Genomic DNA, 24,655 nt, shown 5'->3' with positions numbered 1-24,655 from the left:
CAACAGAAATCAGAGACAGCAAGAGGACATGTGTCAACTAAGAATTCTATATCCAGGAAAACTATCCATTACAGAAGAAAGGAGAAATAAAGATAGCATAGAGTTCTTCTGTAGGAATTTTTAGGTTGCAAATTAGACTTCCTTAATAGTTATAGAGCTGTTCAAATTACTCCATACTGGGTGGGTTTTGGTAGTTTGTGTTTTTCAAGGAAGCAGTTCAATTCATCTAAGTTGTAAGATTTATGGGTGGATATTCTTTTAGTTATCCTTTTGGATATCCTTTGTTTCATTCTTTAAAAAAAAAATTATTTATTTGAGAGTGAGAAAGAGAGAGAGCATGAGATGGGGGAGGGCCAGAGGGAGAAGTAGACTCCCCGCTGAGCAGGGAGCCCAATGCGGGACTCGATCCTGGAATCCGGGATCATGACCTGAGCTGAAGGCAGACGCTTAACTGACTGAGCCACCCGGGCGTCCCCAGAATACACATTCTTTTCAAATGCCCATGGGACATTTGAACAGATCCCTCCAGAACAGATCACATCTTAGGACACAAACAGGCCTTAACAAAAACAAAAAGATCTAAGTCATGCCATGAATCTTTTCTGACCACAAGAGAAACTAGAAGAGAGAAACTAGAAGTCAACCACAAGAAAAAATCTGGAAAGACCACAAATACTAGGAGGTTAAACAACATGCTACTAAATAGTAAATGGGTCAACCAGGAAATCAAAGAAGAAATTTTTTAAAATACATGGAAATAAATGAAAATGAAAACGCAATGGTTCAAAACCTTTGGGATGCAGCAAAACGGGTCCTAAGACGGAAGTATACAGCAATACAGGCCTTCATCAAGAAGCAAAAAACATCTCAAACAAACTAACTTTACATGTAAAGGAGCTAGAAAAAGAACAACAAATGTTGCTAAAGGCAGCAGAAGGAAGGAAATAATAAAGAGCAGAGCAGAAATAAATGATATAGAAACTAAAAAAATAATAGAACAGCTTGTTCTTTGAAAAAATTAATTAAATTGATAAACCTCTAGCCAGACCTATCAAAAAGAAAAGAGAAAGGACCCAAATAAATAAAATCACAAATGAAAGAGGAAAAGTAATAACCAACACCAGAAGAATACAAACAATTGTAAGAGAATATTATGAAAAACTATATGCCAACAAATTGGATAACCTGGAAGAAATGGATAAATTCCTAGAAGCATATAGACTACCAGCACTGAATCAGGAAGAAATAGAAAACTTGCACAGACTAATAACTAGCAAAGACGTTGAATCAGTAATCAAAAAGCTCCCAACAAACAAAAGTCCAAGACCAGATGGCTGCATAGGTGAATTCTATCAAACATTTAAAGAAGAGTTAATACCTATCTTCTCAAATTATTCCAAAAAAAAAAAATAGAAAAGGAAGAAAAACTTCCAAATTCATTCTATGAGGCCAGCATTACCCCGATACCAAAACTTTGCAAAGACACTACCAAAAAAAGAGAGAGAGAGAGAGAGAACATCACGCCAATATCCCTGATGAACACAGACGCAAAAATCCTCAGTAAAATGCTAGCAAACCAAATCCAACAATACATTTAAAAAAATCATTCACCACAATCAAGTGGGATTTATTCCTGGGTTGCAAGTGTGGTTCAATATTCGCAAACCAATCAAGGTGATACACCAAACTAATAAAAGGATAAGAACCATGAACATTTCATTAGACACAGAAAAAGCATTTGACAAAGTACAACATCCATTCATGATAAAAACCCTCAACAAAGTAGGTTTAGAGAAAACATACCTCAATATAATAAAGGTCGTATATGAAAAACCCACAGCTAATATTGTCAGTGGGGAGAAACTGAGAGCTTTTCCTCTATGATAAGGAACAAGACAAGGATGTCCATTCTCACCACTGTTATTCAGCATAGTGCTGGAAGTCCTAGCCACAGCAATCAGACAACAAAAAGAAATAAAAGGCATACAAATCAACATGGAAGAAGTAAAACTTTCACTATTTGCAGATGACATAGTATCTACACAGAAAACCCAAAAGACTCCACTCAAAAACTGCTAGAACTGATACACATATTCAGTAAAGTCGCAGGATACAAAATCAATGTACAGAAATCTGTTGCATCTATAGACCAATAATGAAGCAGCAGAAAGAGAAATTAAAGAATCAATCCCATTTACAATTACACACACACACACACACAAAGATATCTAGGAATACACCTAACCAAAGAAGTGAAAGACCTGTGTTCTGAAAACTATAAAATGCTGATGAAAGAAATTGAAGAGGACACAAAGAAATGGAAAGCCGTTCTGGGGGCACCTGGGTGGCTCAGTCGGTTAAGCATCCAACTCTTGATTTTGGCTCTGCTCATGATCTCAGGGTCATGAGATGGCACTCCTTGTTGGGCTCCCAGCTCAGCGGGGAGTCTGCTTGAGATTCTCCCTCATCGTCTCCCTCTGCCCCTCCCCCCACACTCACACGATCTCTCTATATCTAAAATAAATAAATAAATCTTTAAAAAAAAAAAAAAAGGAAAGAAAGAAAGCCATTCCATGCTCATGGATTGGAAGAAAAATATTGTTAAAATGTCTATACTACCCAAAGCAATCTACAGATTTAATGCAATCTCTACCAAAGACCAAAAACATTTTTCAAAGAACTAAAACAATCCAGAATTTTGTATGGAACCATAAAAGACCCCAAAAAGCCAAAGCAACCTTAAAAAAGAAAAGCAAACTTGGAGGCATCACAATTCCACATTTCAAGTTATATTACAAAGCTGTAATGATCAAGACAGTATGGTACTGGAGTGCCTGGGGGGCTCAGTCTGTTAAGTGTCTGACTCTTGAATTCAGCTCAGATCATGATTTCAGGTCATGGGATCAAGACCCATGTCAGGCTCCACGACCAGTGGGGAGTCTGCTTGGGGATTTTCTCTCTCCCTCTTCCTCTTTCCCTCCCCCCACTCATGCTCTCTCTCACTCTAGAATAAATAAATCTTAAAAAAAAAAAAAAGACAGTATGGTACTGGCACAAAAAGAGACACATAGATCAATAGAACAGAAGAGAAAACCCAGAAATGGACCCACAACTATATGGTCAACTAATCTTTGACAAAGCAGGAAAGAACATCCAATGGAAAAAAAGTCTTTTCAACAAATGGCGTTGGCAAAACTGGACAGCAACAGGCAAAAGAATTAAGCTGGACCACTTTTTTTTTTTTAAGATTTTATTTATTTGAGAGAAAGAGAATGAGAGAGAGGGAGAGCACATGAGAAGGGGGAGGGTCAAAGGGAGAAGCAGACTCCCTGCTGAGCAGAGAGCCTGATGCGGGACTTGATCCCGGGACTCTAGGATCATGACCTGAGCCGAAGGCAGTCGCTTAACCAACTGAGCCACCCAGCCCCAACTGAACCACTTTCTTATACCATTCACAAAAATAAACTCAAAATGGATTACAGACCAAAATGTGAGGCCTGAAACCATAAAAATCCTAGAAGAGAGCACCAGCAGTAATTTCTTTGACACTGGCTTTAGCAACTTCTTTATAAATGTCTCCTGGGGCAAGGGAAATAAAAGCAAAAATAAACTACTGGGACTTCATCAAAATAAAAATCTTCTGCACAGTGAAGGAAACCATCAACAAAACTAAAAGGCAACCTACTGAATGGGAATATATATTGGCAAGTAACATGCAATAAAGGTTTAGTATCCAAAATATATAAGGAACTTATAAAATTCAACACTAAAAAACAAATAATCCAATTAAAAATGGGCAGAAGACATGAACAGACATTTCTCTAAAGAAGACATCCAGATGGGGATGCCTGGGTGGCTCAGTCAGTTTAGTGTCTGACACTTGATTTTGGCTCAGGTCATGATCTCAGGGTCATGAGATTGAACCCTGCATCAGACTCTGCACTGAGTGTGGAGCCTGCTTGGGATTCTCTCTCTCCCTCTCCCTCTGCCCCTCCCTACTCTTTCTCTCTCGATCTCTCAATAAAATAAAATCTTTAAAAAAAAAGAAGATACCCAGATGGCGAATAGACACATGAAAAGATGCTCAACATCACTCATCATCAGGGAAATACAAATCAAAACTACAATGAAATGTCACCTCACACCTGTCAGAATGGCTAAAGTCAACAACACAAGAAACAATACATTTGGCAAAGATGAGGAGAAAAGGGAAACCTCTTGCATGGTTGGTGGGATTGCAAACGGGTGCAGCTACTCTGGGAAACAGTATGGAGGGGTTCCTCAAAAATTAAAATAGAACTACCCTATAATCTAGCAATTGTACTACTAGGTATTTATCCAAAGGATACAAAAATACTAATTCAAAGGGATACACACACCCTAATGTGTATAGCAGCATTATCTACAATAGCCAAATTATGGAAACAGCCCAAGTGTCCATTGACTGATGAATGGATAAAAAAGATGTGGTATATATATACATACACAATGGAATATTACTCAGCCATAAAAAGAATGAAATCTTGCCATTTGCAATGACATGGATGGAGCTAGAGAATACTATGCTAAGCAAAATAAGTCAGTCAGAGAAAGACAAATACCATATGATTTCACTCATATATATAATTCAAGAAACAAAGCAAATGAGCAAAGGGGGGTGGAGAGAGAGGCAAACAAGGAAACAGACTCTTAACTATAGAGAACACACTGATGGTTACCAGAGGGGAAGTGGGTGGGTGGGGGATAGGTTAAATAGGTGATGGGGATTAAGGAAGGCATGTGTTGTGATGAGCACTTGGTGTTCTATGGAAGTACTGAATCACTATACTGTATATCTGGAACTAATATTACACCGTATGTTAACTAACTGGAACTAAAATAAAAACTTAAAAAATTTTTGAATGTCCTATTTCACAGAAATGGAAAAGCCAATTCTCAAATTCCTATGAAATTACAAGAGCCTTGAGGAGAGAGATTGGTCAAATTTGGAGGATTTACATTCCCTATTTCAAAACTTACTGTAAAGCTACAAGAATCAAAACACCATGGTACTGGCATAGAATAGACATTTAGACCAATGAAATAAAATTGAAAATCTAGAAATAAAACAACACATCTATGGCCAATTGATTTGGGATGAGGGACCAAAACCATTCAATGGGAGGAAAAATAGTATCTTCAACACATGATGATGGGACAACTGGATAGCCACATACAAAAGAATGAAGTCAGATCCCTACCTCATACTATATATAAAAATTACCTAGAAATAGATCAGTGACCTGATGTAAGACCTAAATTTATAAAACTCTTAAAACATATTGGCAAATCTTCTTGACTTTGGATTTGGCAATGGATTCTTGCATGAGCAAAACTTTAAATTTAAATTTCATCAAAACTTAAAACTTTTGTGTATCAAAGGATATTTTCTGGAAAGTGAAAAGACAACCTACAGAATGGGAGAAAATGCTTGCAATGTATATCTCTAATAAGGGACTAGTATCCAGAATATTTAAAGAACTCTTACAGCAAAAGACAAACAAAATTTTTAAATGCAAAAGGACTTATATAGACATTTTTTCTAAGGTCTACTAATGGGCAAGAAACACGTGAAAAGATGTTCAACAGCATTATTCATTAAGGGAAATGCAAATCAAATCTACAATGAAGTACCATTTCATATTCTCTAAAATGTCTGTACTTAAAAAAAGAAAAAGAAGGCATTAGTTGAAAGATGCTTTGTGAGGGGAGGGAAGATGGAGGAAGAGTAGGGGACCCTTGCTTCATCTGATCCCTTGAATTCAGCTAGATATCTCTCAAATCATTCTGAACACCTGTAATCCAACCTGAGATCTAAGAAAATAATTGCTGCAATTCTACAAATAGAAAAGTGACCACTTTTTGCAAGGTAGGAGGTGCAGAGAAGTGAATCTGAGGGGACATATAGGAAGATAAACCATGGGGGGAAGGAGCATCTGTAAGCCAGCTGCTGGAAAGTGATACAGCAGCAGAGTGCAAAATCTGAACTTTTAGAAATCTGCTCCAGGGAGGGATGTCCTGCCTGAAAGGTGCTCAGGTGGTGAAGCAGGGCAGAATCCTAGGTGGGACAATGTAGTCTCAGGACCCTGGGGTCACAGAAAGAACTGGGGTGCCTGAGTGCAGCAGAGTTCCCAAGCATTGGATCAGGGAAGCTGGCTATAATCAGTAAGCTGGGGAGTGGGCCCTCAGCTCACTGTTGCCATAAACCATGAACCAAGGCCTGATCAGGTGACCGCTCTCCAAACAGGGGCCCGACAAGCAGCAGAACTGTGGCGACCCTCCTCCCTCCCCTGGGAAGATTGGTGGGGGTGCACACTGCAGGGGTCTGCAGAAATTGGCACATACAAATGTGATTGATTGCTTTTCCCTGAGGGTGCACTGAGGAGTGAGGACTGTGCTCATTCAGCTCCCCAGCTAGAAATCAGGGCAACGCCATTTTAATTCTTTTTTTCCATCCTCTAAAGTGGTGTGGAAAGCCTTCAAGGAACAGAAGCCACATAGAGCAACCCCAAGCAGCTTACACTGAGCCCAGCCCCTGGCATGTGGCAGTGCAACTCTGTCCAGGCAAAGATACCTGAGAATCAGTGCAACCGGCCCCTCCCCCAGAAGACCAGCAGGAACATCAGGCTAATATCAAGTATATGGATCACACAGAACTGAAAAACTCCTGTACTAAGGGAAAATAGAATATAGAATTTGAGGTTTTTTCTCATTAGTCATTAGTCTTTCAGCTTAAAGTTTTCTTTTTCTTTTTTTTTCTTTTCAACTAGTTTCTTATTTTATCAACTCTTTGTTTTTAAGTCTAATTTTCATTTTTACATTCATATTCTATAGATATATTCTTCATTTTTGGCTTCCTTTCACTTTATTCAATTTTATTTTATTTTTTGTATATATATATAAGTTTTTCTTTCTTTACAATTCTGGGATCTAGTGTCTTCTAACAAAGAGACCAAAATACACCCAGGACCAAGTATATCACCCTGTTTTGTCCACCTGTGAGATTATATTCTCTCTTTTTTCCCTTTTCTTTTCTTTTCTTTTCTTTTTTTTTTTTTTGGTTTTGGATCTCTTCGGATTTGTTTAGTATGTATCTTGTTGGGGTCATGGTTGATATTTTTAATTTTGTTCTCTTGTTCATCTCTTCTTCTGTGGACAAAATTACTAGAAGGAGAAATTCACACACACAAAAAGAAAGAACCAGAGGTAATACTCACTGCCATAGATTTAATCAATATGGATACAAGTAAAATGTCAGACCTAGATTTCAGAAAAATGATTATAATATAAGATACTAACAGGGCTTGTAAGCATAAAAGACCCTAGAGAATCCCTTAGTACAGAAATAAAAGAACTAAAAATCTAATCAGGCTGAAATTAAAAATGCTTTAACTGAGATGTAGCCTAAAATGGAGATTCTAAAGGCTAGGGTAAATGAGGCAGAAGAGAGAGTCGGTGATCTAGAAGACAAAATGTTGGAAAGTAAGGAAGCTGAGGAAAAGAGAGGAAAACAGCTAATGGATCATGAGGGGAGGCTTTGAGAAATCAGTGACACCATAAAGCCAAACAATATTAGAATTATTGGGGTCACAGAGGAAGGAGAAAGAGAGGGACAGAAGGTCCCTCAGATAAAGGGCTAGTATCCAAGATCTATAAAGAACTGATCAAACTCAACACCCCAAAAAACAAATAATCCAGTCAAGAAATAGGCAGAAGATATGAACAGACATTTCTCCAAAGACATCCAAATGGCCAACAGACACATGAAAAAATGCTCCACTTCCCTTGGCATCAGGGAAATACAAATCAAAACCACAATGAGATACTACCTTACACCAGTTAGAATGACTAAAATTAACAAGTCAGGAAACAACAAATGTTGGTGAGGATGTGGAGAAAGGGGAACCCTCTTACACTGTTGGTGGGAATGCAAGCTGGTACAGCCACTCTGGAAAACAGTATGGAGGTTCCTCAAGAAGTTAAAAATAGATGTATCGTATGACCCAGCAATTGCACTACTAGGTATTTACCCCAAAGATACAAGCAAAATGATCCAAAGGGGCACCTGCACCCCAATGTTTAGAGCAGCAATGTCCACAATAGCCAAACTATGGAAAGAGTCCAGATGTTCATCAACAGATGAATGGATAAAGAAGTTATGGTATATATATATGCAATGGAATATTGCTCAGCCATCAGGAAGGATGAATAGTTGCCATTTACATCGATGTGGATGGAAATGGAGGGTATTATGCTGAGTGAAATAAGTCAATCAGAGAAACACAATTATCATATGGTTTCACTCATATGTGGAGTATAAGAAACAGCACAGAGGATCATAGGGGAAGGGAGGAAAAACTGAATGGGAAGTAATCAGAGAGGGAGACAAATCATGAGAGACTCTTAACTATAGGAAACAAACTGAGGGTTGCTGGAGGGGAGGTGGTGGGATGATGGGGTAATAGGGTGATGGGCATTAAAGAGGGCATGTGATGCGATGAGCACTAGGTGTTATATGCAACTGATGAATTATTGAACACTACATCTGAAAGTAATGATGTACTATATGTTGGCTAATTGAATTTAAATTTAAAAAAAGAAAAAGAAGGAAAATATGAAGTGTTGTTGAGGATTTCAAGAAACTAGAACCCTTGTCCATTGAGGAAATGTAAATGGCTCAGTCACAGGGGAGGAATGTTTAGTGCTCTTTCAAAAAGTTAAATATAGAATTATCATATATCCCAGCAACTCCATTCCTAGGTATATACACAGAAAAATTGAAAACAGTTAATCCAGTATATGTACACACATGTTCATGGCAACACTATTTTTAAAAGATTTTATTTATTTGAGAGAGAGAGGAGGAACAGGGGGAGGGCAGAGGGAAAGAGACAAGCAGACTCCCCATTAAGCATGGAACCCAGGACCCCACAATCATGACCTGAGCCAAAATCAGACACTTAACTGATTGACTGAGCCACCCAGGCACCCCAATTCATAGCAACACTATTAACAATAGCCAAAAGGAAGAAATATCCTAAATATCCATCGACAGATGAATAGATAAAGAAATTGTGATACATACATACAATGGAATATTATTGGAATAAAGTAGCAATACATAATACAATGTGGATGAATCTTGAAAACATGCTAAGTGAAAGAAGTTAGACATAAAATGCCATATATTACATGATTCCATTTACATGAAATACCTAGAATAGGAAAATTCATAGAAACAGAAGCTGCCTGGTGGTTGCCTGAGGTGGAATGGGTAGGGAATGGGGAATAACAGACTAATTGGTACAGGTTTTCCATTTGGGGTGATAAAAATGTTACGGAATTAAATATAGGTGGTGATTACACAACATTGTGAATGCACTAAATGCCACAGAATTATCTTTAAAATGGCTAATTTTACATTATGTGAATTTCATCTCAATTAAAAAGAAAAGTCAATAAAAGACATTGAGATTGCAAAAGAACAAATAAAATATCTTTATCTGAAGATGACTGCCTATGTAGAAAATTACAAAGAATCTAAAAAGACAAAAAACAAAACAAAACAAAACAAAACAAAAACCAGCCCCAAATCTCCTAAAACTAGTATGAATTCAGTAATGTCACAGGATATAAGATCAACACATAACCAATTGCATTTCTACCACCTAGCAATAAACACACTGTAATTGAATTTTAAAACACAATTTAAAATGTATACTTAGTTATAAATGTAACAAAATACATGAAGGACCTACATCCTTCTAATTACAAAATGCTAATGAAATAAATAATTTTTTTTTAATGTTCTGGTTGCTCAACATAGTGAAGATATCAGTTCTCTCCAAAATGATCTACACAATTCCTTTCAAAATCCCAGCTCTATGTTTTGAAGACATAGATAAACTTATTATAGACTATGTAGAAAGGCAAAGGAATGGCAATAGATAAAATAATTTTGAAACAAAAAAGAACAGAGTTAGAAATCACTCTCTTCAATGTTAAAAAAATTCCTATATAGCTAACATAATTAACACAGTGTGGCTCTAGCAGAAAGATATACACATAGACCAATGAGACAGAATAGTAAATCCATAAATAGACCCATACATATAAACCTGACATTTCATAAAGGTGAAAAAGCAATTCAATGGAGAAAAGATGGTCTTTTGTCAAATGGTGCTGGAGTAATTGGATAATTCATAGGTACCAAAAAAAAAAAAAAAAAAAAAAAAATCAACCCAAACCTCACACCTTCCACAAACATTAACTCAAAGTGGATCATGGATTGAAATGTAAAATATAAAACTATGAAACATTACAAAAAATATAGGATAAAATCTTTGGGATCTAGGGCTAGGCAAAGAATTCTTAGATATGTTGCTAAAAAAAAATAATAAATGAAAGAAAAATGATAAATTGGAGTTTATCAAAATAAAAAAGTTTACTTTAGTGAAAGACCCTGTTAAAGGAAGAGAAGACAAGCTACAGGCTGGGAGAATATACTTGCTAACGCTGTACTTAATAAAAGTCCCTATCTACAATATGTTTTAAAATTCTGAAAGCTCAACATTAGAAAAACAAGCCAACCAGAAAATGGCCAAAATATATGAATAGACATTTCATCAAATAGGAAATAATTATGGCACATAAGCACATGTAAACATGTTCAACATTATTAATCATTACAGAAATGCAAATTAAAATCACAAGAAAATATAACTATACGCCAATTAGAATCGCTAAAATAAAGAAGTGTTAAGCAAGATGGCAGACTAGGAAGCTCCAGGCCCTCATTCTCCCAAGGAAACATTAAAAATACAATTAGAGACTGACTAATGTAATTTTATAGGAGTTCTGGAAACCAAACTCTACAGCAACCAAGCAAATGCACAATGAAGAAAAAGCCACATTCAAATGGTAGGAAATGTCGAGGCATTTTAAATTCATCCTCACCCCACCTTCTCCCAGATGCACAGCATGGTTGAGAGGAAATAACCCAATTCCCCGTTCCCTCCCTCAGACTGGAAGGACTAATCTGTGCACTACCTGAAGAACTGGTTTCTGTCTTGCCCAACTCAAAGCTCAGAGAGGGAACAGCATAGCTCAGAACTCAGATTGGCAGAACTCACGTAAGGCAGTGGAGGACACAATAGCACATGAAAAATGCAGACCCATGGACACCTGGAGCAAGAATTACAGGCAAAGGAACACAAAAGAACATCTAAGGCCCTAAGAGGCTTTGATGAGATTCTTTGGGAAGTTAACACATTTAAGGGCAGTCATTTATTCTGGAGAAATTAGAAGGAAAAATTGCACACATATGGCTGAAGCAAGATGCATGTCCAAAAAGAACTGAGAAAGTGTTAGTTTTATGCCAGACAAATCTCAAGGCTAAAGACATGCCCTGCTAATTACTGAAGGTCTTTCATGTTTGTCTGCAAAGACAAGGAGAGGTGGCTGTTTTCCCCTACGCCCAATTTTCAACAAAAGATCACAAAACATACACAGAAACTAAGGGCATATTCAAAGCAGCAAAATAAATCTCCAAAAGCCATCCTTGAAGAAACACAGGTTCTGGACTTACTAGACAATGTCTTTAAAACAAGTGTCTTAAGTGCTCAGAAATAAAGGGAAACTTGGACAAAGACTAAAGGAAATCAGGAAAATAATATATGAGCAAAATAATACTGAACAAAGAGATAGTAATAGTAGAAGGGAGCCAAAAAGTAATTCTGGAGCTGAAAATACAATGAACTGAAAAATTTACTAGACAGGTTCATCAGCAGACTTGAACAGACAGAAGAATCAGTAAACTTGAAGGCAGGTCATTTGAAATTACTGAGTCTGAGGAGCGAAAAGAAAAAAAAAATGAAGAAAAGTGACTAGAATATGAGGGACTTATAGGACACCATCAAGAGATCAATGTATACATGATAGGAATCCCAGAGGAAGAGAGAGATAAAGGGGCAGAGAGATTATTTGAAGAAAATTTCCAAAATTTGAGGAAAAAACAAAGCTCTACAAATTCAAGAAGCTCAGCAATCTCGAGTAGGATAAATCCAGAGACACACACCAAGACACATTATAACTGCACTGGGAAGAGCCAAACACAAAAAGAGAATCTCAAAAGCTGAAAAACAGTTGAGCTACTCAGCACGTACAAGGAATCACAAGTAAGATTATTAGTGGATTTCTCAGGAGAAATTTTGCAGGACAGAAGGCAATTCGATTATATATATTTTAAAAAGAAGAAAAGAGGAAGAAGGAGGAGGAGGAGAAAAAATGTCAACTGAGAATTTTATATCTGACAAAACAGTTCTTTAAAAATAAGAAAGAAATTAAGGAATTCCCAAACAAGCTGAGGGAAGTCATTGCTACTAGATCTGCCCACAAGAAACGTTCAAAGAAGTCCTTCAAGTTGAAATGGAAGGACACTAGACCTCCCCTGTGAAACTCCTAGAAGCTCCTAGAGCAAACAGAGAGATACATATCATTGACAAGAGTCATTTTATTTTTACTATTTTTGACACACAATGTTATGCCAGTTTCAAGTGTACCACACAGTATTTTGACAACTGCAGACATTATACTGTGCTCACCACAAGTGTAGCTACCATCTGTCACCATACAACACTATTACAGCACCACGGACTATATTCCCTACACTGTACCTTTTATCCCCATGATTATTCATTCTGCAACTGGAAGCCTGTACCTCCTACTCCCACGTACCATTTTGCCCATCCCTCCACCCTCCTCCTCTCTGGCAACCACCAGTTTGCTCTGTATTTATGGATCTGTTTCTGCTTTTTTTTGTTTATTCATTTGTTGTTTTTTAGATTCTACACATAAGTAAAATTATATAGTATTTTCTCAGTCTTATTTCACTTAGCATAATACCCTCTGGGTCCATCTGTGTTGTCACAAACAGCAAAATTTCATCATTCTTTATGGCTGCATATATCCCATTATGTATATATACCACATCTTTTTTATCTGCTCATTTGTCCATGGACACGTGGGTTACTTCCATGTCTTGCCTATTGTAAATAATGTTGCAATAAACATAGAGGTGCATATATCTTTTCAAAATAGTGTTTTTGTTTTCTGTAGGTAAATACCCAGTAGTGGAGTTGCTGGATAATATGGTAGTTCTATTTTTAATTTTTTTTTTTAGGTTTTTTTTTTTTTTTTTAAGATTTTATTTATTTGCGAGAGAGAGAGAATGAGAGACAGAGAGCATGAGAGGGAGGAGGGTCAGAGGGAGAAGCAGACTCCCTGCTGAGCAGGGAGCCCGATGTGGGACTCGATCCCGGGACTCCAGGATCATGACCTGAGCCGAAGGCAGTCGCTTAACCAACTGAGCCACCCAGGCGCCCCTATTTTTAATTTTTTGAGAAACCTCCATACTGCCTCCCACAGTGGCTGCACCAATTTACATTCCCACCAATAGTGCACAAGGGTTCCTTTTTCTCTACATCCTCACCAACTTATTTCTTGTCTTTTTTACTTTAGTCACTCTGACAGTTATGAGGTGATATCTCATTGCGGTTTTGATTTGTATTTCCCTGATGATCAGTGATGTTGAGCATCTTTTCATGTGTCTATTGGCCATCTGTATGTCTTCTTTGGAAAAATGTGTCTTTAGGTCTTCTGCCCATTTTAACTGCATTATTTGTTGTTGTTTTTGGTGTTGAGTCATCTTAAGTTCTTTATATATTTTTGGTATTAACCCCCATAAGGTATATCATTTGCAAATATCTTCTCCCATTCAGTAGGTTGTCTTTTTGTCCTTTGATTGTTTCCTTCACTGAGCAAACCCTTTTTATTTATTTTTATTTTGATGTAGTCCCAAGTTTATTTTTCCTTTTGTTTCCCTTGCCTCAGGAGAACTATCTAGAAAAACGTTGCTATGGCTGATGTCAAAGACGTTACTGCCTATGTTTTCTTTTAGGAGTTTTATGGTTTCAGGTCTCACATTTAGGTCTTTAATCCATTGTGAGTTTATTTTTGTGCATGGTGTAAGAAAATGGTCCAGTTTCATTCTTTTGCATGAAGCTTTCCAGTTTTCCCAGCACCATTTGTTGAAGAGACTGCCTTTTCCCCATTGTATATTTTTGCCTCCTTGGTCATAGATTAGTTGACCACGTAAATATGGGTTTATTTCTGGGCTCTCTATTCTGTTCCATTGATCTATGTGCCTTTTTTGTGCTGGTATCATACTATTTTGATTACTACACCTTTGTAGTATATCTTGAAACCTAGGATTGTGATACCTCCAGCTTTGTTCTTCTTTCTCAAGATTGCTTTGGTTGTTATTCACAGTCTTTGTGGTTCTATACAAATTTTAGTATTACTTGACATCAGTCTTGGCAGTGCTTTTCTGGATGACATTGAAGGCACAAGTAACAAAAAAAAGAATTAACAAGTGGGACCACATCAAATTAAAAATTTCTTCACAGCAAAAGAAACAATCAATAAAAATGAAAAGGAAACCTACAGAATGTGAGAAAATATTTACAAACCACCTATCTGACAAGGGGTCAATATCCAAAATATATAAGGAAATCGATTGCAAAATATTCTGATTACAAAATGGGCAGAGGAGACTTCTGGGGAAGATGGCAGAGTAGGAGAACTCCAAGCTCACCTTGTTCCACAGTTACAAGTAGATAACACCCACATGAATGTAAATAACCCAGAAAATGACCTGAAAACTGGCAGAACACAATTTCCACAGCTAACTGTAGAGAAGAGGTCACATGAAGGAGGGTAGGAAGGGCAGACACACAGGACTGTCCTCAGGAAGGAGAGATGGCATGAGTGCAGAGAAAGGAGAGAAACAAACCCTCACACTAGGTGCCCCAGGCACAGGGAACCCACAGGAGGTAGACAAATCCAGTAACATTCAAATTTGAAAACCAGAGGGGCTGAATTTCATGAGTTTTTACAATCTGTGGGGCTTAACACTTGGGACTTTAAAAATTACAGGCTCAGCTCTGGAAGAGCTAGAGGGTGATAGAAAATGGAGTCCCCGGCCTTAAAAAGATAGCACAATAAACAGCCCTGTGGAGATAGAGCAAAAAAGCAGCAGTTTGAAAAATGTCTGGGGTACATGGGAGGGATATTTGTTTACTCATCTCAGAGCATGTGCTGTAGGGGCAGGGATCATTGGACACTTCTCCAAGAACAAAAGAGCTGGCAAGCACCATCCCCACCCCCGCCCCAGCCTGCCCCAGCCTTGACACACAGACACCTCTGAAAACTAGTGCAGCACCAACATGCACAACCTAACCTTCTAACAGTGTGCTGTGCCCCTGTGATCTCCGGTGGACAGAGCCCCTTCCAGCTGGCCTCATTCCCACAGCAGACCAGCACAAACTTTGCTAACACTGCATGCCCTGCCCTATATTCTTCTGTGGATCTGCCCCTAGAGCCAGGCCTTGGTTCCAGGTACCCCCCACCCCCACCCCACAGCAGACCAGTGGACCTTGCTGGCACTGTCTCCCACCCCCATGTCCTCCTATGGACCTGCCTTCTTAAATACACCTTTGGCCAAGCCCATCCGAAGTGGTGCCATAAGCCTAGCAGTGTGCAAGCAGTCCCGATAGGGGCCAGCACCACTCCAAAGTGACTCCTGCCCCAGAGAGAGGGGAAGAATACCACCCACAGCTGTCCAACTGAGGCCCCAGCAGTAGACTAGGAGTAGACACTAGTTCTGACTACAGGCCCCACCCACCAATAAAAGCTTCTCTGAGACGACACAGGGAGAGTGCCCTGCAGTTCTGTGCTACTGAATCTCTGACAAAGGCCTGGTCTGATTCACTTCAAGCCCAAGGCAGCCCCAGGCTGGCCCACTAACAACAAAGAACCAAACCCTGCCCTCAATAATGGCAAAGAGAGCCACTGCAGATGACTGGTCTGAAGACAAACACAACTCAACCATAACAGTAGGGCACACACAACACACAAAGGAGACACTTCTGAAACACCAGGTTCGGTAAGCAGAGGATACTGTACTGCAGGACGCTATAGGACCTCTTCCTTGTAAGACCATGACTTTCAAGAACAGGAAATGTAGCTGACTTTCCTAACACATAGAAACAGACACAGAGAGTTAGACAAAATGAGGAGACAGAGGAATATGTCCCAAATGAAAGGACAGAACAAAATCACAGCAAGAGAGCTAAACAAAACAGTGATAAGTAATATGTTTGATAGAAAATTTAAAGTAATAGTCATAAAGATATTCACTGGACTTGAGAAAAGAGTGGAGAACCTCAATGAGATCTTCAAAAAGGAGAATACATAAAAAAGAACAAGTCAGAAATGAAGAACTGAGTAACTGAAATTAAAAATACATTAGAAGGAATAAAAGACTACAGGAAATAGAAGAACAGATCAGTGACTCTGGAGATATCCAGATCCAGGAGCACAGACAGCCCCCAACAAAATCAACCCAAGGAGTTCTACACCAAGACATGTGGGAATTAAAATGGCAAAAAAGTGGTGATAAAGAAAGGATTTTAAAAGCAGCAAGAGAGAAAACAGTTGCATACGAGGGGAACCACATTAGGCTATCAGCTGATTTTTCAGTAGGACTTTGCAGGCCAGAAGGGAATGGCATGATATATATATCCATGTTGAAGGAAAAAACATGCAGCCAAGAATACTCTATCCAGCAAGGCTATCATTCACAATAGAAGATAAAGTGTTTCCCAGATGAACAAAAGTTAAAGGAATTAATGACCACTAAACTGACCCTACAAAATATGTTAAAGGGGACTCTTTGAGTGGAAAAGAAAAACCATAAGTAGGAGTAAGAAAAGTAGATGGCACAAAAGCAGTAAAAATAAGTATCTCTGTGAAAATCAGTCAAGAGATTCACAAAATAAAAGGATGTAAGGTATGACATCATATACCTAAAATGTGGAGAGGAGATGAGTAAAGAATGGGTTCACACTGAAATGATCACCAACTTAATATAGACTGCTATATGCAGAAGATGTTACATATAAACCTAATGGTAACCACAAATAAAAAAACAGTAATAGATATGCAAAGAATAAAGAGTGAGAAGAAAGGAACAGAGAAGAACTACAAAGCAACCATAACAAGAAAATGGTAATAAGTACTTACCTATCAGTAATGATGTCACTGTAGATTTTTCCCTTTCAGCATTAAAAAAACTAATGTAACACTGTATGTTAACTATACTGGAATTTTAAAAAAATATATTACTTTGAATGTAAATGGACTCCAATCAAAAGACACAAGGTGACAGAATGGATTAAAAAACAAGACCCATCTATATGCTGTCCTACAAGAGACTCAGTTCAGACCTAAAGACACATAGAGACAGAATGAAAGTGAGGGGATGGAGAAACATTTATCATGCAAGTGAATATCAAAAGAAAGCCAGAGAAGCAATACTTACATCAGAAAAAACAGACTTTAAAACAAATAGATTTGTAATAAGAGAGAAAGAAGGACACTTATATAATCATAAAAGGAACAATCCAACAAGAAGAAATAACAATTGGGGCGCCTGGGTGGCTCAGTCGGTTAAGCGGCTGCCTTCGGCTCAGGTCATGATCCCGGGGTCCTGGGATCGAGTCCCGCGTCGGGCTCCCTGCTCAGTGGAGAGTCTGCTTCTCCCTCTCTCTCTGCCTGCCTCTCTGCCTACTTGTGCTCTCTATCTCTCTCTCAAATAAATAAATAAAATCTTTAAAAAAAAAAAAGAAGAAGAAATAACAATTGTAAATATTTATGCACCAACATAGGAGCACCCAAATACATAAACCAGCTAATAACAAATATAAAGATATTAATCAATAATAATACAATAATACCAGGGCACCTTAACACTCCACTTACATCAATGGACAGATCATCCAAACAGAAAATCAACAAGGAAACTGGCTTTGAATGACCCACTGGACCAGATGGATTTAACAGACATGTTTAGAACATTCCATCCTAACATAGCAGAATACACATTCTTTTCAAATGCACATGGGATATTCTCCAGAATATAGCACATATTAGGCCACAAGTCTCAACAAATTCAAGAAGATCCAAAGTCATACCATGCACCTTCTCTGACCAAAATGCTATGAAACTGGAAGTCAACCACAAGAAAAAAAATCTGGAAAGACCACAAATACATGGAGGTTAAATAATCTACTAAACAATGAATGGCTCAACCAGGAAATCAAAAAAGAAATAAAAAAATAAATAAATGGAAATAAGAGAAAATAAAAACACAGTGGTCCAAAACTTTGGGATACAGCAAAAGTGGTCCTAAGAGGGAAGTATATAGCAATACAGGCCTACCTTGAGAAGCAAGAAACATCTCAAATAAACAACACAACCTTACACCTAAAGGAACTAGAAAAAGAACAAAGCCTAAAGCCAGAAGAAGGGAAATAATAAAGATTAGAGCAGAAATAAATGATATAGAAACTAAAAAACAAACAAAATAGAACAGATTAATGATATCAGCATCCTATACCTTGAAAAGATCAAAACTGATAAATCTTCAGCCAGACTCATCCAAGGCCGGGGTGGGGTGGGGGGCTCAAATAAACACTATTAAAAATGAAAGAGAAGAAATAACAACTAACACCACAGAAATACAAAGGATTATAAAAGAATATTTTGAAAAATTAAATGCCAACAAATTAAACAACCTAGAAGAAATGTATAAATATCTAGAAACATATAACCTCTCAAAACTGAATCAGGAAGAAATTGAAAATTTGAACAGACCAATTACCAAAAATAAAATTGAATCAGTAATCCAAAAAACTCCCAACAAACAAAAGTCCAGGACCAGGCAGACGCACAGGTAAATTCTACCTTTCTACCAAATATTAAAGAGTTAACATCTATTTTTCTCAAACTATGCAAAAAAAAAAAAAAAGAGAGAGAGAAGATGTCAAAATTTTCCAAATTCATTGTATGAGGCCAGCATTATCCCAATACCAAAATAAAAACCAGATAAAGAGACTACAAAAAGGGGTGCCTGGGTGGCTCAGTCATTAAGCGTCTGCCTTCGGCTCAGGTCATGGTCTCAGGGTCCTGGGATCGAGCCCCGCGTCGGGCTCCCTGCTCAGCGGGAAGCCTGCTTCTCCCTCTCTCACTCCCCCTGCTTGTGTTCCTGCTCTCACTGTCTCTCTCTCTGTCAAATAAATAAATAAAATCTTAAAAAAAAAAGAGAGACTACAAAAAAAGAGAACTACAGGCCAGTATCTCTGATGAATATTGATGCAAAAATCCTCAACAAAATATTAGCAAACTATACCCAACAATACATTTTAAAAAATCATTCACCATAATCAAGTGGGATTTATTCCTGGAATGCAAGTGTGGTTCAATATTCGCAAACCAATCAATGTGATATGTCACATCAACAAGAGAAATGATAAAAACCATATGACCATTTCAATAGATTCAGAAAAAGCATTTGACAAAGTACAACATCTATTCATGATAGAAACCCTCAACAAAGAGGTTTTAGAGGACCCACACCTAACATCATCCTCAATGGTGGAAAACTGAGAGCTCTTCCCCTAAGCTCAGGAACAAGATAGGGATAACAGATAACAAAAAGAAAAGAAAAAGAAAAGGTAGTCAAATTGGTAAGGAAGAAGTAAAACTTCACTATTTGCAGATGACATGATACTATATATAGAAAACCCAAGACTCCACACACACACAAAAACAACTACTAGTACTGATAAATGAATTCAATAAGGTCACAGAATACAAAATCAATATACAGAAATCCACTGCATTTGCATACACTAATAATGAAACAGCAGAAAGAGAAATTAAGAAAACAATCCCATTTACAACTGAGCCAAAATAATAAGCTTAACCAAGCAGATGAAAGACTGATACTCAGAAAACTATAAAACATTGAGGAAAGAGATGAAGAGGATACAAACAAATGGAAAGACATTCCATGCTCATGGGCTGGAAGTACAAATATTGCTAAAATGTCCATACTACCCAAAGCAATCTACAGATTTAATGCAACCCACAGATTTAATGCAATCCCTATCAAAAGACCAACAGCATTTTTCACAGAACTAGGGAATCCTAAAATTTATATGGAATCACAAAAGATCCCAAATAGCCAAAGCAGTCTTGAAAAAGAACAAAACTGGAAGTATCACAATCTCAGATTTTAAAATACACTACAAAGCTGTAGTAATCAAAACAGTATGGTACTGGCACACACACACACACAAAACAGATATATAGATCAATGGAACAGAATAGAGAGCCCAGAAATAAACCCACAATTAATCTTCAACAAAGGAGGAAAGACTATACAGTGGGAAAAGAGTCTTTTCAACAAATGGTGTTGGGGAAACTGGACAGCAACATGCAAAAGAATTAAACTGAAATGCCTTCTTACACCATATACACAAAAAAGTAAATTCAAAATGGATTAAAGATCTAGATGTCTGAGCTGAAACCCAAAAAAATCCTTGAAGAGAGCACAGACAGTAATTTCTGACATCGGTCATAGCAACATTTTTCTAGATATGCCTCCTCAGATAAGGGAAACAAAAGCAAAAATAAACCACTGGGACTTCATTAAAAAAAAAAAAAGCCTCTGCACAGCAAAGGAAACAATCAACTAAAAGACAACTTGCAAAATGAGAGAAGATATGTGCAAATGATGTATCAATAAATGGTTAGTATCTGAAAAATAGAAAGAACTTCTACAACTTAACACCCAAAAAACAAATAATCCAATTAAAAAATGGGCAAAAGACATGAACAAACATCTCTCCACAGAAGACATCCAACAGAAACCTGAAAAGATGCTCAACATCACTCATCATCAGAGAAATGCAAAACAAAACTACAATGAGATTTATCAACTCACACCTGTCAGAATGGCTAAAATCAAAACCACAAGAAACAACTGTTGGTGAGGATGTGGAGAAAGGGAACCCTCGTGCACTGTTGGTGGGAATGCAAACTGGTGCAGCCACTCTGGAGAACAGTATGGAGGTTCCTCAAAAAGTTAAATAATAGAATTAACAAATGATATAGTAATTTCACTATTGGGTATTTACCCAGAGAATACAAAAACACTAATTTGAAGAGATACATACACCCAGATGTTTATTGCAGAATTATTTATAGTGGTCAAGATATGGAAGCAACCTAAGTGTCCATTGATAGGTGAAATGGATAAAAGATGTGGTACCTTTTATACAATGGAATATTACTCAGCCATAAAAAATGGAAATCTTGACATTTGCAAAAACATGAAGGGATCTAGAGGGTATAATGTTAAGTGAAATAAGTCAGAGAAAGACAAACACAATCTGATTTCACTCATATGTGGAATTTAAGAAACAAAATAAACGAATAGAAAAAAAAAAAAGATAAACCAAAGAACATTCTTATCTATAGAGAACTGATGGGGAGGGGAGTGGAGGAGGGGTGAACTAGGTGAAGGGGATTAACAGTACACTTATCATGATGAGCACCGAATGATGTATAGAATTGTTGAGTCACTATATTGTACACCTGGAACTAATATAACACTGTATGTTAACTATACTGGAATTAAAGTTTTAAGAAAACAGAGGACTTCAATAGACATTCTGTAAGGAAGACATACAAATGGCCAACAAGTACATTAAAAAGTGCTCAACATCACTAATTATCAGGGAAATGCAAATGAAAACAATGAAATATAATTTTCCACCTGTTAGGATGGCCATCATTAAACAGCAATAGATAAAATTGTTGGCAAGGATGTGGTGAAGAGAGACCCTGTGCATTGTTGGTAGAATATAAAATTGTGCAGCCACCATGATAAACAGTATGGGGGCTCCTCAAAAAATTAAAAATAGAACTACCATATGATCCATCAATCCCACTTCTAGGTATCTACCCAAAGGAATTGAAATCAGAATCTTGAAGAGGTATCTGTTCTCCTATGTTCACTGCAGCAATATTCACAATAGCCAAGGTATGGAAACCACCTATGCGCACTGACAGATGAATGGATATAAGTATGGTATGTATGTGTCATCAACTATTATAGGCATGTGAAAGAAGGAAATCTTGCCATTTATGATAACGTGAATGAACTTGGAGAACATTATGCTAAATGAAGCTAGACGCAGAAAAAAAAATATTGCATGATATCACTTATATGTAGAATTTTACATAGAGTGTAGAATGGTGGTTGCTAGGGGCTGGGACATGTAGGAAGTGGGGAAATATTGGTCATAGGGTTAACTTTCTTTAAACTTTAACTTTGTTATAAAATGAGTAGGTTCTAGAAATCCACTGTATGCATGGTGACTATAATTGATAATAATGTATTATATACTTGAAATTTGCTATGAGAGTAGATCTTAAGAGTTTTCAACACAAATGGTAAGTCTGGGAGGTGACGGATATGCTAACTTGTGGCAATTGTTACATAAGGTATGCTTACATCACACCACCAATCGTACACCTTATATATATGTAATCTTGTGCCAATCCCTGCCACAAGTCATGCTCAGATTCAGGTTCTACTGCAGCCTCCAGATGCCAGAGATCCAGTCTTTAGCACCCTCATCTCAGCCATAAGACTCCTTCCTAGCGGATGGCCTCAGCACCTTCTTCACTCCTCCCCAACAGGTAAGCACACTTGGGGGCTTGCCCTGGACTTCCCTGAGTGAGGTGGGATCCCATTAGGGAGCTTTCCACTGCAAGTAACAGCACATCCGCTCATTGTGGCGTAGTTTTTCTCACATAACTGAAGTGTGGAGTGGGCAAATACTGGCGTTGTCCCTAAAGCTCAGTGATGTCACAACTCTAGGTTGGCATGGCATCCCTCTCATGGTCACAGACGGCTGCAGTAGCCCTGGTCACCACACAACCGTGTTTGAAGGTAAGCAGCAGGGTACAGCACAAGGCAGTTTCTCCTCCACAACCTTCTGAAGGATCCCTTGTGCCCTCCACCACTCCTTACAGCTCATGGGTGGGATCCAAGCACAACCTATCCCTAGACCAAGAGCTAGGGCACCTCCCCAGAGGTCCCAGCACCTCCCTGTGGGTAGTCACAGCTCTCCTCCAGCCGTCATGGCTGAAATACCACCTCGTACCCAGGCTTCCCTGGACACTTTGTGTTCTCCCCAGGCTGTGCTCTGGGGACAGGCGGCAAACCCACCACCTGCTGCCCCTGGGCTCCCACCAGGCCCGCTCCAAAGAGTGGAGCCCGGGGACTGCTCCCCAGCACCCACCAGTCCCATCCCCACCTACCTTACTGCCTGCTTCCTGGGCAGAGACAGTTCATCACGCCTTTCCCTCTACTCTGCAGCTACAACGCGACTCACTGCCCTCAGTCCTCCAAGTTTACCTCTTGACAAGTTTATACAAAATGCCAAAAAATCATTTCAGGTACCTGCTTTTGCCACTGATTTTCCAGTTGACTTTGGCATTCAGAGCCAAGAATCCGTCCCCTGGTCATTGCTGTTCCGTGTCTGCTTCTATGGGGCAACAAGCTAAGCTTCTGAGCCTAATTCCAGTGGCGGAAGAACTTCAAGCAAAGGGAGAAACGATGTGCTTTAAGACGATAGTGGTCAGGTGTCGGTGGAGCGAAGTTTGGAGGGGGAGGAGCAGGGTTATGTGAACTCCGTACTTTCTGCTGCATTTGCTGTGAACCTAGAACGTTTTTTTTTTTTTTTAATATTTTATTTGAGAACAAGAGCATGTGAGTGAGGGGCAGAGGGAGAAGCAGACTCCCCACTGAGCAGGAAACTGGGGGGGGGGGGCTTGATCCCACGACCCCAGGATCATGACCTGAGCCGAAGGCAGACACTTAAGCCCGACTAAGCCACCCATGTGCCCCAAACCTAAAACTGTTCCAAACAAAACGTTAAGGGGGGAAATGCCTTATTAGCTCTAGTTCTGTACCAGGCCAAGGGCCCACACAGGCCTCCTGAGCAGCTCAGCTGCTCACTGGAGAGGTGGAGCCCCACAGCCCTTCCGACTAGACCTCCTGCCTCAGCTGGAAATCTGCTGTGCAAGTGTTAATGGCAGGTGTGGATCAGGGCCTACTCACCCTCTCTACATTCCTTCCTAACACCCTCTGCTCCAATTCCCTGCACGCCTCCTCCTCTGTCTCCTTGCTGGGGAAATGGCCTGCCCACATGTGACAATCACCCACTGTTGGCAGAGGGGTCAATAGGCGGCACTGCCCAGAACTCCTCAAAAGGCTGCCAGGCAGTTTAGAGCAGTCTCCGTGACAAAAAGGGGACATCTCGAGAAGGGAAACCACGTGCTGAGGATGGAAGAGAAGCTAGAACTTTTAGGATGTTGGTCAGGATGCTTCCTACAGGCTTGGTATTTCTTTGAAACACTGATTTCTCTAACCCCCAGTCTTCACAGCCACTACTCTACCCCTACACCCTCTTCCTTAGGGAAAAATAGCCTTTAAACTGAAATTGTCAGTTATGGGTTTCAAACAAGAGGCAGGATCTCAGCATCCACATCCAGCAGATGCTTCCCTCAGGTGGGCCATCCAACCAGCTGACATTGCTGAGCACCACTGGCCAATGCTCAGGGGGCCCCCTCAGCTCCC

At 38.8% G+C, this 24,655-nt stretch overlaps 1 protein-coding gene across 18 annotated transcripts in view; it reads right to left on the bottom strand.

Moving 5' to 3' along the window:
* Window positions 1–24,655, bottom strand: part of ZNF169 (zinc finger protein 169) — a 159,478-nt gene that overhangs the window by 121,959 nt on the left and 12,864 nt on the right. The window contains exon 3 of one of the 18 annotated variants that reach the window (XM_064579345.1): window positions 23,477–23,736. The exons of the other annotated variants lie outside the window; for them this stretch is intronic. The gene's annotated coding sequence lies outside the window, so the exon portion shown is untranslated. The remainder of the gene's footprint in view (window positions 1–23,476; window positions 23,737–24,655) is intronic. 18 annotated transcript variants of the gene reach the window in all.

Source organism: Mirounga angustirostris, unplaced genomic scaffold (genome assembly GCF_029215605.1).
Source record: "Mirounga angustirostris isolate CCGP_5_RB_7025 unplaced genomic scaffold, mMirAng1.0.hap1 SCAF_15, whole genome shotgun sequence".
NCBI lineage: Eukaryota > Metazoa > Chordata > Mammalia > Carnivora > Phocidae > Mirounga > Mirounga angustirostris.
The sequence above is the reverse complement of the archived record's forward strand: the minus strand, read 5'-3'. Positions and strand labels throughout refer to the sequence as shown.